The following is a 14162-nucleotide window of genomic DNA, read 5'->3' as shown; positions in this document are numbered from 1 at the left end:
AAATATCATCACTAACACAATAAGTGTTCTTCTTATCCATCTAACAGTCATCTAGAAATGTAGATAATGATAAATACACTTCTTCATATTTAATTCACATCTTAACATTCCATCTGCTCCTCTGGACTAGAGAAGTAACGGATGGACACAATATCTTTAGCCCATGACACTGGATTTTTCATTTGTAAAGTAGCTGGAATTCATCCCCAGTTAAACTGTACTTTGCAAAAATGCTTCATACAATCCAATACAATTAATATATTACAGGAAGCAATGGCATTCATGAGAGATTTAATATCTCGGTATATGAAAATATTAATCATTTAACATTTCTCTGCATGTTCTTTCTGTTATTTGGATCCTAGGACTTTTGCGTCCTTAATGTTTACACAAAATGATTACACTATTCACAAATTTACCTGAATTGAATGAATATTCAATTCTTATTCTTCACCACAATACAGAATATATACTGTTTCTATAAAACTACATTCAACACATAAAGGTGATGACTTCTAATGCAACTCTTAAGGTGTTACTGACTAATTGATTGTTATCCTAAGGAATTTATGTTGCATGAAGTATACATGAGTTTTGCATATTTCATAGGCACAGTAAGGTGTTCAGACAAGCTGTCCTTACACCGTGTGGTAATACTTGAGGTTTTAAGAAACTCATATGTCAGACTCTATAATAGGACTGAAACAAATATTTTCAGTTTCTTTCCAGGATTGACAGGGTGCACTATTTTTTAGGCATTTGAGCAAACACTTTTTAAAGCAATCCTACCTGAAGTCCCGACTATTTATAATACAAATGAGGAAAAAAAACAAAGGCTCCACTTGCCAAACTATTCCAACCTGCTGGAGAATTAACTGACTTCCAAGAAAAACATGATTAAACTAAGCATAAGACTCCTGAAGCAAAAGAAAAAAAGACAGAATGAGCTGTGCAAGTTTGGAATGAAAACAAAACACACCACCTTTTTTTATAAATGACAATACACTTTGTAGCTATGAAACAGCACTTCCTTGTGAAGAAACAATAATTACAGATTTACTTAAACAAAATGAGCAAGTGGTGTTTTATTCCAAACATTCTATATTAATAGTTTAAAAGATGTAAGAAAAAAGTTTGCACTCTGCACTTTTTTCTTTTCTTATATAGTGTTATCACATGCAACAATTATTTTGGAATTACAAGTAGTCTTCAGTTTCTCTGTTTATTTTTGCTGGTGAAATTTTGGTCATTTTGGTAGCACTGTACAAACACTGAACTTAAATTCGTAGGTTCAGTCACCCTCAAAAAGAATGAGAAAAGATCATGGCTAACGGTTAATACTGTCAGAATCTCTGGACCAGAGCTTAAAAACAGGAATCTTTCAAAACGTTTGATACATATCCCGTATTTGAAATGATGATCTAAGTTTTGATATAATGGAGTACTATATTACCTTCAATTACTGCTTCTGAAACACAATAGTTTTACAGTTCAATAGGTGGAAATATAAGATCTATAGCAGAAATGAACTTCTCATGGATAAGAGAGAAAATTGACAGTCCATAAAAATCTCTCAGGTTCTGTGCATAGCAGACAAGGCTATGTATAAAATGGTCATCCAATTAGGTAGCATTTACAAAACAAAAAGGCTCTGTAAAAACAAGGAAACGTGCAATACAAAACAGGTCATGCAACAATCTTGATATTAAGCACCACTAAAACATGAAAGGCTGTGGACATGTTTTTGAATGGCGTGACAACGTGACCAAACACTTACTGTTTAAGAGTGTCTTCAGCCCTGAGACATCACTGCTCTGCAAACTGAAACAAAGCAAAAGAATCCACTTAGACATCTGCATAATTTTCCAATTATTACTTTTCATCTGAAGACAAATACAAAAAAAGTCTGGTATTTATAATTACTCTGCATACCCATACCTATTTACAGTAAAAACCCTGGAGGGAAAATTCTTCTCCACTGCCACATTATGTAGATATCAAAGAACACCTGCAATGTGGTCAAACTGACAGATTAAACAGGAGAATAAGGAGGCTATTTCTAACTTCATGCTTATAACTACAGCCCTGTAATACATGAGGCCCACAAACTATCAGCTTTTATTTCATGTTGAACCTGTTGATGGTAAAGCATTAAATGAGGGGTGGGATAAACCATAACATTACAAAGAAAACAAAGAACCATTCTTAAAGTAGAAGAATTATTTCCATTTGTTATAGTCTATTTCTTGTCACAAGAATTCATAAACTACAATATAAATGTGTTTTTTTTCATTTTATTCTCCAAAATATGCTGCATTGCATGTACGACTGCTTCTTGACTTTCAGATTTCATGAAGAAACGTGTCACCATTTCGATGAAACTTGGACCTAATCTCAGCTTCTCTGCAAATCTCTCTCTGCACTAACTTGAATATCATTTTGCAGATTTTATCACAGAGACAACAGCACTTGCATAAGCACTCGAAATTTCTGGCGAGCCAGCAATTTCTATTATTTTCATTAAACATTTCCATCTGGGTTCATTTCATTTGGAATGTGAAGGAAATGAAGGCTGCACCATTTAACATTGGTGTCAGCAACAGATTTTAGTGCTAGTGATTTACAGCCTGCATGCATCACTCAGAATCCCCAGGACAAAGCAATTTATCTACACGGCCACTGCAGTACCACAAGACAGATAAAACATACATTATTTATAAAAGATAATAATAACAACAACATCAATTCAAAATTAAATTTACTAACTTTACATCTATGATGAAGTTCGTTAAAATTATTTTGGAAATTATTTGCTTGATGGAATTTGTTTTGAGATTACCATCATTTACTTTGTGTGTTTGATTTTTACATCACAGATTTATCGCTTGCCTTAACCTTTACCTACATAAACATTTTCTAGGTTGTTTCGATTGTTTAACGTATAATAATACAACCGATTTATAATAATTATCCATTCCTCTAAATTTAATATGTAATAGGATATATAAATACAACAAGTTTAATTTTGGATTAATTCATGCCATAAAAGAAATTTTAAAAAATACCTGACTATGAACAATTTAGAAAAAGGTTTTAATAATTCTTCAATATTCTTAAAATGCAAAGACAAACTGGACCCAACTTAAAGTACAGTATAGCAATTAATACAATTTTTATTTATTCTCTAGTTCATACTATCAGCAGCTAAAGGTATTTTCACCACTGTGATGGATCACAGACATCTTAAAAAGACTGAAGTTCAGGCAGGCAAGTCTTGACAATTTATAACTAAGAGAGATGTCATGCAATCGCTTTCACTAAACCTAAAATGTTTATGATTCAAGTTTTCATCACACAGGTACACAACAAAAAATGTTCGCCTTGATAAAAATGTCATGCATTGTGTTGCTACATAATGTCACAAAAAATATTCAATTCTAAAAAAAAAGAATATGGTGTTACACCAAAATTTGTGAAGCTTTTAAAGAGGCATATCTGTAGTAACAGTTCAGCATCCTAATTTAGAAGCACGTGGTAACAGTCCATTGAACATTTAGATTTATGTTTCATCAATTGGGCTCAAAGATAAAAATGCATTTAAAAGAAAACCCACTTCATGGTAAAAGTTTATAAAACCAGACTGCACTGAATGATGAGTCAGTATTACTTCAGTGAAAGTTAAACATTATAAATTGAATAAGACTTTTATATTTGTACTTACTATACTGTGCTATAATGGCTTGAAGTCAATTAATGGAGTCTTGTATAGTATATTTCAGTTTTTTAATATTACTCATACTCTAACAGGTGTAACCTGCTTCCTGCCACTGTACCATAACAGTTAGTTCATTAATCACCCTTTGGCCAATTAATATCCTTTTGAAACTTGCAACATTTTTAACTAGTGATGCAGCATATTGTTTTAAGATGGAAACATCTCTTTAAATCTTCTGAAAAACATAATAAATTTCTGATTTCTGTGGTAAAGCGTAACACCTTTCATATGCACAAACTTTCAACGCAAAACAAAAGTTATATTTAAATAGCACAAAGCAAAAGCATATATAGACTATACTTTTTTTTACTGTTCAGGTTTCATGGAAATGAAAAACAGATGATGAAAAAGCTAATAATAATTATTCAGCAGACCAAAATCCCTGAAGCAATGGTCATGTTTAAGAGCCTATAAAAGAGTTTAAATTTCAGGTTTGAAAACTCAGAACAAATATTTTGATTGCTGCATTTGGTATATACTGTATTTATTATTATAGATTAATAAAGATAGTGGGCGCAAACACAAAAAAATGAAACAAATATATTAATCTGCAATTTAACCATGTCAGGAAAAAATACCAAAGTAACAACAGGCTTATACTGTTTTTTTGGGATAGGACACTATCAGCATTTCAAGAAAAAAGGCCGTTAATCAAGAAACACTAACCACACGTCTCAACTGTCTATAGCCAGTCTTGACAAGAAAGCTCTAATTTACTAAACACAGCCCGTATACAATGTCTATCTAAGACCATAAAGAACAAGCAGGTTCTCCTCCAGAGCAGAGCTCGGCAACTCATCCTCGCAATTCAGGTGGACACAACTTCAAAGCTCTAGCCTGTTTTTTAATTAAACAGTTAGTTTCACTGTACATGTGAACCAGCAGAGAACCCAGCTGTTCTAGTTTTCTCAGGAAGATGACTGCTTTTTTGAAGTTTTTTTTCTCCCCGTGGAAAAACATCTTCAAAATGTACACATTACTTCAAACCTATGACACTATCTTAGGTACAAGTTCATTATAAACCTTTTGTTAGAATATACACAAAAAAAGCATGTGAAAATGAATTAAACTAATATTATTTGCAAGTTTATAAAAGACAAACTTTTTTTTTTTACTACATTGCCCAATCAAGTCCCTGGCAGTACCAAAACATGTATAGAATATTGTCTTGTTAGACACATGAGTGATAAGATAAATTCTTCCATAGCCCAGAGATGACGATAGGGGTTGAATGTGTTGTTTCCTAAAAGACAGTGTTGCTCCTGCAGCATACTTCAATTAGCTCTAAATATTTGGATTACACTAGGGAGCTTTCATGTAGGATTATACTAGCCTAGAGAAGTTGGGGAAATTTCTATACACAGAAAACAAATCAATCACAACCTAAGGAAAGTACAGACAACAGAGTGCTTCTCTGTAAGTACATTTCATCTTCTCACATATATATACACAATGTATGAACAGAATTTCACCCCAACTGTGAGGTGTGCTAAGACAGCTGAGGATGTGGCCTACTATTTTATCTCAAGCTCAGTACATTCAGATAATGCTAGAAGTTGAAAGACCTTTCCCTGCCCTAAGATAAAGGTCTTTGTCAGTATTTTCTTTGAACCTCTATAATTTCTACATCCTTATCGTGTTACAATTCTCTCTCTGTCTCTCCATTAAAAAAAAAGGATGACAATGTGTTACCGGCTTTAGAGAAACCCACAGACAGTAATGAGCAATAAATAACACTTATGTTAAAGGAAATTTCTTCAGGCCAACATTTTTCCATTTCATCTCACAGCTGTAATACATTACAAAGCTTCACCATTTCCTGGTAAGTTCAGTAAAAGACCATTTTGTCTGCCAGATTTGCTGCTTAAAATTTTCACTTGATTCACACTTCCTCAAATATACCCTTGACACCTTAACAAACAAATACAGATATTACATACAAAATCTTATTTTTTACCTATTATGTATATTGGATATACTGTACATATATTGCAAATAAAAAAATGCTTAAAACTTCGTCTTTAGAGGGAAAACCAGAAGGAATTATAAACTGTTACACCTGCAAAATGAAGACCGGAGTTTAACATGAGACACCCTTTTCTTATCACCCTGCTACTACACTGAAAGATCTCTTCTTAGCTGACAGCAGGTCTCGGAAAGAAAATACTGGATAAAAAACTATACAGATTAAGGAACATCTGGTCAAATTAACAGAAATAATCCATTGCACAATACAGTGAGCAAGTTATTGAGCTCCTCCATCACAGCATGGATTATTTCTAATCATCCACTCCTCCTAGGCTGTGGATCCTATTTAAACCACACAGCTAAAAGGGACTTGCTTCTGGGTGGGATAATCCAATAAAAAGAAGTTTGTTTACTCTGGTTTAAACCAGGTAGGAAAAAAAATCCTTCTCCAGAAGGCCATGACATATAAATAAGAATCAGCCTGCAGATTCCACCCCCATTTTAATTTAGCACTCGAAAACTGTTGAAGAGTAAAATTTTAGGAATAAGAGAGTACAATTTGCAGAATAAGGACTCTTGCTCACATTACCTTTTTTAAACACCAATTACTAGTAAACACAAGAAGTTCTTAATTTACTACTACATGTATGAGATTGATTGCTTTTGGTTTGAATCAGATATACTGTAGATATAGAAATCATGTTTATAAGGAAGGTAAAAAAAAAGGCCTATTAGTAGTCACCAAGCATTCCTATTATTTTAATATTTTCTTTCTCAACATTTTTTCAGAGTATGCAAAACACATGTACACAGTATAGTTTATATAAACAAAGTATGATGCATCAGATTTATGGCTTATGCTGACCCACACATTCTTTGAAGGATAGATTCTCTTCATATTCCTTGTCATTTCATGCAGCATTCAGTAAAAATTAAATATTTAAAATTGAAGCTGCAGTGTGCTGCTAGCACAGCTAAAATGAAAAGCCTTTGTGGCAGCAGTGACCAGATTTTAAATGCAAAAAGATCAATAAATAAAAGAAGGCTGCTCAAGCGCAATCTCAGTGTGTGAGTGGAATGGTTTATAATAGCTTGCAAAAGACTGAATGCTTCCTGCAACCAGCTGTTCTTAAATTATGAATATGCAACCCATTCGTGTCACAGCCGAATCCCAATATTATTTCTGCTTAGAAATCCCAATAGTTTAGGCATGTAGTACATGTTAGTTCGGTTAAGGATGCAAATAGCAGTAAGCAGCACAACAAATAGGCCAAACTATTGGCATTTCAAACATCAGACCCATTATCACAGCAGGGGACTTCAATCATTGGAACATTCCTGAAACAGCACAGGCAATATGACAACTATCTCAAGAAATAAAGGAAAAAAACAGTAATCTCTTCCATATATTCCTATTAAACCACCACCCCAATATCTACCAGCTCACCCAATCAGACAGTGTCAACCCTGACCTACTAAAGGACTCACATCAAGCCTTAAATGTTTAAAAACATCAATCATAAAAAACAAAGACAGGACATTGAATTATACAGTATTAACCTCCAGGGTTTGCATACAAAGACCTTAGATTTATTTATGTCTGTGCGTTAAGAGCCTCAGCACTGTTCTATACACTGAACCGGCTGCCAATTTGATGGACCTCTCGGCCCACAGCAGGAGTTCAGCGTCTTTGATTAATGAGTGCGTGCTTGTGGAAAAGGGTAAGAACAGGCAAAAAACAGGGTGAAAACACACAATTATCCTTACAGGAACATCATCAGGGCTTCCGCAATAATTACCAATATGTCTGATTCATTAGTTTCAAACAATCTGCAGACAGAAGAGGCCCTCTGCTCTCAGAGAAACAAAGTTCTCATCCAGTGTTCTTAACAGTTCAAGATCCACATAACTTCCTCTGTGACACATTCACGGTTACTCAACTAGCAAACACACAGTCTTATATCAACTATTTCCCCTTGCCTTGAACAGTGTGCTTTGCTTTTGGGCAAGTAAACTCCACAAGGGTATAGACTAAAGACTTATCCCAGGCACCAGGTATACAAAGACACCTTTTAAATTAATCTATAAACACAAACTCTTTTAATAAAGTAGAGATAAAGAGCAGAACCTATCTTAATGATTCCTGAAGCATTGGCTAATTGTGTTGTTTATTTGATCTTGTTTGAAGTAATTGTACTGCATTTATTCATTTTGGGCAACAAAAGATTTTCCAACTGTGATTTCCACCTGCACTAATGACTATATTTCTTTGTCTTCAAAGACAGGGTGGACAAGAAACTGAACAATTTCAGCATCTAAAAAAATCTGAAGAATGTCTGAACCTTGCCTTCTCCAACTAATGTATCAAGAATGTACTGTTATCTTGCCAACTCTGTCATATTTATGGCATTTTAAAAATTATTTACACATAAAAATCCATATTCAACAGTTTACTGTCACCATAACTATAGTCTACGCCCATGTATAGAATTCTAAGCAATCACGATAATTTTTAACTATGATCACAGTGTACTTTAGCCTAAGTATTCTCACACATGAAAATATGTATCCTTCTTTTATCCCCTTAGAGAATGTTTGCTTTTGAATGTGGCTTTTAGGAAAACAGAGTCGCAAAAAGACATTTGGAATAAGAAAGATACTCGGTAAACCAAATCATAAAATGTAATAATTACACATAAAATCAACTCTGTTAATCACAGCACCGAGCTACAGGAGTAACATTTAAAAATGCTGTTTCAAGCAATATTTTGGTAACCTGGGGCTAATATTTTTCCATCCTTGAAGAACAATAACCTGTAATATTAAAATATTAAAATGCAGTAGTGCTACTTTTCATAATGTTAAATAATTTGCTATGCAAGCCCGTGATTTGCGGCAATATTTTATAGTTCCTTTATTCTAAGACAATTCTCAAGGACATAATGCTCTGAATAAATATGAGGTAAATGCAGTGACCTTCTAGCTCTGTATCTGGTTATTGGTTGATTCATTGGCAGTTACTGGATGCATGCATAACGCATCTAGACTGTAATCTGATTTATCTCACTTCCCATTCTGTTACAGTCGTTTAAATGATAGACCTTAAACAGTGTAATGTTTTATTACTTTGGTTTTAGTTAAATTGCAGGCAATACTTCATTACTATCAATTAAGTATTTACAGAAACAAATCAATTTCAGTTGAGTGTTTGTAATGCAGAAGGCCAGAAACACGGGACACACATTTACAATAAACACCATATGAATGATTGTGTTTTAAGACAAAAAATAAAATAACAAAAACACGTTTTAATAATAATATGGGGCTTTAATTCACATGACGAAGAAGCTAATATTTTATGTAATTTTTTTAATGTAGACTATCAGTCATAAAACATGATTTTGGCAAGATTGCCTGGAGTCAACAAATTTACATTCAATCCTAAATCACTGACTTTGCAAATTATATTTGAAGTCATTTACATCACTTCTGCCCCTAACAACCCAAATTTGTGTTTCTTCCATTGCAGACAAAGTGAAACAAGAAATAAAGCTTGTTAAGCATGCAGCCACAAAGCAATTTGAATCACACAAGTCCACATAAGCCTATAACTAAGCTACATGTGTAATTGCTTGTAATATACTGTAACTCTATAGTGTTACAGTTCCTTTCTGATGAACAGCACATGTACAGTTTTCAAAGTTTGGGACACACACCTTGGAAAAACATTTAGGGTAAAGTGTTATATTTGATTAACTCCACAAATCCTGAATTGTTAACAAACAGGCATTCCAATTTTAACATAGTTATGTACAAAAAACAAGAACAAACCTTGTACTAACCTCCATTTAAATCTTGGGGATTAATCACACTAGCAAATGCACATATGGGATTGTCTGTGCAAAGCCTCCCAGGTTTCATCAGTTTCAGCATCCTGAGACACAAGGTTCTTCCAAATCCTAATTTCTACTAATCAGCTTAGTCAATGGCAACTGTTTTGTACAACTTCAGCAGACATGCAAATAGGGTTTAACCACGTCTACCTTTAATTCCTGAACGCTTGGGTGCTATTTTTCTTTTCTCCAGAGAAAACAAGAACTCGTCATCCCGGAAAAGTATTATTTTCGCATTCCAGACAACAATGTCTAGGGGTTACTAAAGAGGGAGTTGTCTCATCCACGTTTGTATTAATTTCTGGATTCAATTTGCTTGTGAAAATAAGTTACTGCTTTTAAATCAACATCAAAAACAGGCCCTGACAGATAATGTTTCTGTCAACTGCATAAAGGTAATATAAGGCAAGTGTATTGTAAAGGCCTTCTTCTGTGTTTTCAGATAAACAAAAAAATAGCAACAATAGACATTTGCAATAGCAGTTCAAGCTGGGAGTGACTGTTCCGTTTCAATTCATTGATACCACTAATGGCTTCTTAGCAGCTCCATGAAATCAAGCAGCTGTCAAGTCGATGCATCAGAAAGAACAGTAACGCACTCCCATAAGAAAAAGCAGCACATCAGGATGTTTGGCAAAACATCTGCTCCTTTACATTGCAGCTTTGCTGTAAATATCCAAACAAAGAAATAGGAGGCAGTGTGATTAGCATCTTGAGTAGGATCTTCTGTTAAAATGCTTCTCTCTGCCTACAAACTTCCAAAGGGAAATGAATAAGAAGCTACAGCTACAAAACAATGTTAGTAAAAAAGGAACTGCTGAATCACAAGGGTCTTTGAGGTTTCAAAAATGTCCTTCTGCCTTACACCTCTGCCACGTCTCATCACGGTATCTTCCTTCGTTCTTTTGGGACTTGGGCTTTTCATTTCAGAAATGAGCTCACTCACACTGTACACCGAACTCCAATGCCTTGACACGGTCTTCAAACGCAGGGTGGGCTGAGAAGCTGTATTTCAGTAGCACTACAAAATATCACGTCAAATCTTTAACTTTTCTTGACAACCTGGAAGACAGCTCACGTGCTCCTTTAGTGCTCCATTTTAAAAGATTGTTAAATTGTCAATAAAAGAACAGCACACTAACTAACAAGGCAATTACTCTTTTGTTAATTACAGCCTATTACCTTTAATACCAATTGGCAAAACAATGATTATTAGGAATAGAGCTGGGGGGGGGGGGGGGGTAAATAAAAGCTTCTTGGCACACTTCATGTACTTAGGCACAGGCCTTTAATTAACAATGCTGAATGGATCCAAAAATGCGGTCCAAATCTAGGCCTAAATCTGAACTATGGTAGCCATACATCAATCCAACTTCAAATCTTTTTCAACATTCCTGAAGGTCAACATGATTCACACACAAAGGTCATGCGTCTTTAGACTTTAAGAAAAGCATCAAACAGGGCACCTTATAATCCATGACCTATGATTCATGCATGTCAACATATCCAGCAAAAAAACAATATACGAGAAATAGCATAACCCAACAATAAAAATAAAAGGCTTTTAAAATAACAACATGAGTCTTTTATAAAACTGTACTTATTTAACTCATATTGTATTATATTACATATGTTGAGCACATACAAAGAATTTGTATTCCTGAATACTAACAGAGGGCAGGTAAGGAGATGTCCAGATATGACCTCTGTACTTTTAATTCTTTTTTTTTTACAGGGAAAGCATTCTCAGAATATACCTACTTTTTTCATCATTTCTAAGCTATATACAAGATTTTCTTCTCATTCACCTCCTGAAAACATGTGAATAAGTGCACCTTCTCTGATCTGATGAATATGGCATTTCTTTGTTACTAGTTCTAAGATCTTAGAATATAGGGATATTCACTGCCTTCAAAGGCCTTGCTAGTCCTCTAGCTGAAATATGTCCTGAAATCTATACTATTTAAGAAAAAAATAGGTCTCTCTCACGTCTTTTTAAAAATAAACCAGTTCTCCCAGATGTATTCAAGTTAAAAAAAAGAACTATAGTAGGTTCACAAAAACCACACACCAATCAAAAGTGTGTGGCAAGCACTGTATCCCAGGTGTTAGTCATATTAATAGAAACTTTAGATTTTCCACCCATTAACTTTCCCATGTGACCGATAGGCGTTTTGAAATAAAAATGTGTCTATTGTTCGCAGGTAAATTAGAAGAACAGTTCCTTTTCTTGTATCACTTGAGGATAGGATGACATAAGAACCCCTAGCTAGAGGTTACTATTTTTAATTAAAGTCACTCAGAATACAACAGAAACTGTAGCCCTCCGCTTCTCAGTTCAGTAACCATAAAATCAGTCAGGTTCTTAGTTTCAGTTGCTTTTTTTTCTTTATTTCTATTTCAACAACACATTAGTATTGTGTTTAAAGCATGGCCAAAACAAAGAACGCTCTCTGCTTAATTAAAAGGTAATTTCTAAGAGGGTCTAATGTTTTAAAAACACTACTGTTACATACACATTAGTAAAACTTTATAATGGAGCTTGAATACCTTAGTTCGTCACGTAGTCCACATCAAAAGTTCTACGTAACAATGTACAATTATTATATTTACATGATATATTTAAGTATCGGTAATTCAATTACAAAACGTATTTGCTTCTGCTAATTTAAGATATATCTTTCCCATGTCATCAGCAGCACTGTAAGAACACTACTGCTGTTGTAGTACCACTTTCCCCACCTGTCACAAACGCACAAAAATCTTAAATATTAATGCAAAGTCATCTCACAATATGTTGTCTTTTTTGCTTCAAAGAAATACACAAACGAATTTGTTACAATGGAATTTACACGACTGAAGTGATAAAAGCAACAAAAAACAATAAAATTCAATACGCTCCCACGAATAATTTTACTTAAACTTCACATGACGTCACCATCGCCCCTTCAAACATTTCATAACTTTCAGCCTTTAGGGGTATGGATTAGTTTTCTTGAAAAAGTGAAAAAGATCAGGGAATTAAAATTACCCAAGATGGCGAGAGGCTTGTTGTTTAGAGGGCAGAAAAATGGAGGATATTGTAATATACACAAAGGGATAAATTTCAACAACTCAGCCAGGCTGCAGCTGCTTCTCTTTATAAGGAAGCAACACAAAAGATAAGAGAAAAAGAAAGCCACGAACTCGGCAGCCGACTGCTCTCTAAAACCATGGGGATTTCCTCTAAAATAAGAAAAATATTACATTTTAAAGCACAGCTGCAAATCTAAAGTAGAGACATACTATAAAATGTATAATTTGTGGTTTAGAAATGTTGTTTGCTCAATGAAGAGCTGTTAGATTTTTGCCATCATCTGAGACAGACATATTAAACAGACCAAAGGCACTCAGCTCCCTTACCTTCTACTGACTCTCCCGCATCGCTGTTTTCATAAAAAATAAACCTTACAACGGACACGGTAACATACGGAATTGAGTGGCAAAGAAAGGGGAACCACAATCACCCCTGAATCTGCTCACATTCTGAGGATTTCATTTGAAACAGGTTTGAAAAAGGAACAGTTTAACCGCACGAGTGAGGACACAAAGACGAGATTCGCTCTGAGAGACTCAAAAAGCCCAAGTCTTAACCAGCTTGATCAAAAGCGACAACAAGACCGACTTCTTACATTCTCAAAGTTTTTCATTTAAAACTAACACAACGTTAAAAGAAAGGTGCGTGTGAACGATCGCCTTATCTTTGTAACAACTTGGTGTTAACCTGGAGCACACGTAAAGAAGGACAAGGAAAGTAAAGAGACCTACAGCGTACAATCCAGAGAAATAACTGAACGCTTTCACCGATACATAACCCTAACTACCCACCTTTAAAACACAAAGTGGTTAAACTTACCTTAGTTTAGACACTTGTACGTATTTCCCTCCTCGACTTGCTTTCAAGTATTATTTCAAGTAATGTTTCTTTTCCTTCTCGATTTTGTGTTATTGTTAGAGACCGGTAGCGGGAGATGATAAAGAAGGGAATTGGGCAGTAATTGAGTCTCAGTGTGTGTGTGTTAGTTACTAACAGCAGATTGAAGGAGACTCTTCTCAAGGTTTATTCAGCTTCACTTCAAGGAACCAAAGTGACGTCAGCCCACAGGCTCTCTAACAATGAAAACTTACATTTATGATTAATAAACAACAACACTGCCTGGTATAATTAATAATAGCAACGTGCCCTGTGGCTTACGTGTTTTTTTTTCACTCTGATTATTGCTCGTAAAACAATTGTATTGTTTATAATCTTCAGCAGCAACACGTTTAGGTAGCACTTTGCTTTTCAGGTTCAGTTCAATTCGAGAAATTTTTTTTTTAAAAATCAAAGCTGAAAAATGGGAATATCCCAATACGTAAACCACTGCATGGGTTCAGTTTTGTGAAAGTTGTGTTTCGGTTTATCAGAAAGTGGTAGAAATAATGGGGATGGGGGAGGGGGGTCGCACAGTATAGTGATTTTTTTTTTTAAAAAGATGTGAAGCAGA

At 34.6% G+C, this 14162-nt stretch overlaps 1 protein-coding gene across 3 annotated transcripts in view; it reads right to left on the bottom strand.

The window, feature by feature from the left end:
- The window catches only part of baz2ba (bromodomain adjacent to zinc finger domain, 2Ba), an 80380-nt gene extending 66660 nt beyond the window's left edge, over positions 1-13720 (bottom strand). Inside the window, exons 1-2 of one of the 3 annotated variants that reach the window (XM_088930279.1) lie at positions 13532-13720; positions 1778-1821 (exon numbers count right to left, since the gene is read on the bottom strand). The gene's annotated coding sequence lies outside the window, so the exon portion shown is untranslated. Of the gene's footprint in view, positions 1-1777; positions 1822-13038; positions 13089-13531 lie in introns of those variants that run through there. The other 2 variants (XM_088930271.1, XM_088930272.1) reach the window with 2 other exon arrangements.
- Between the last annotated feature and the right edge of the window lie 442 nt (positions 13721-14162).

The sequence above is a fragment of the Atractosteus spatula genome, chromosome 13 (genome assembly GCF_055471065.1).
Source record: "Atractosteus spatula isolate fAtrSpa1 chromosome 13, fAtrSpa1.hap1, whole genome shotgun sequence".
Lineage (NCBI taxonomy): Eukaryota > Metazoa > Chordata > Actinopteri > Semionotiformes > Lepisosteidae > Atractosteus > Atractosteus spatula.
This window is presented reverse-complemented; position numbering and strand designations above follow the sequence as displayed.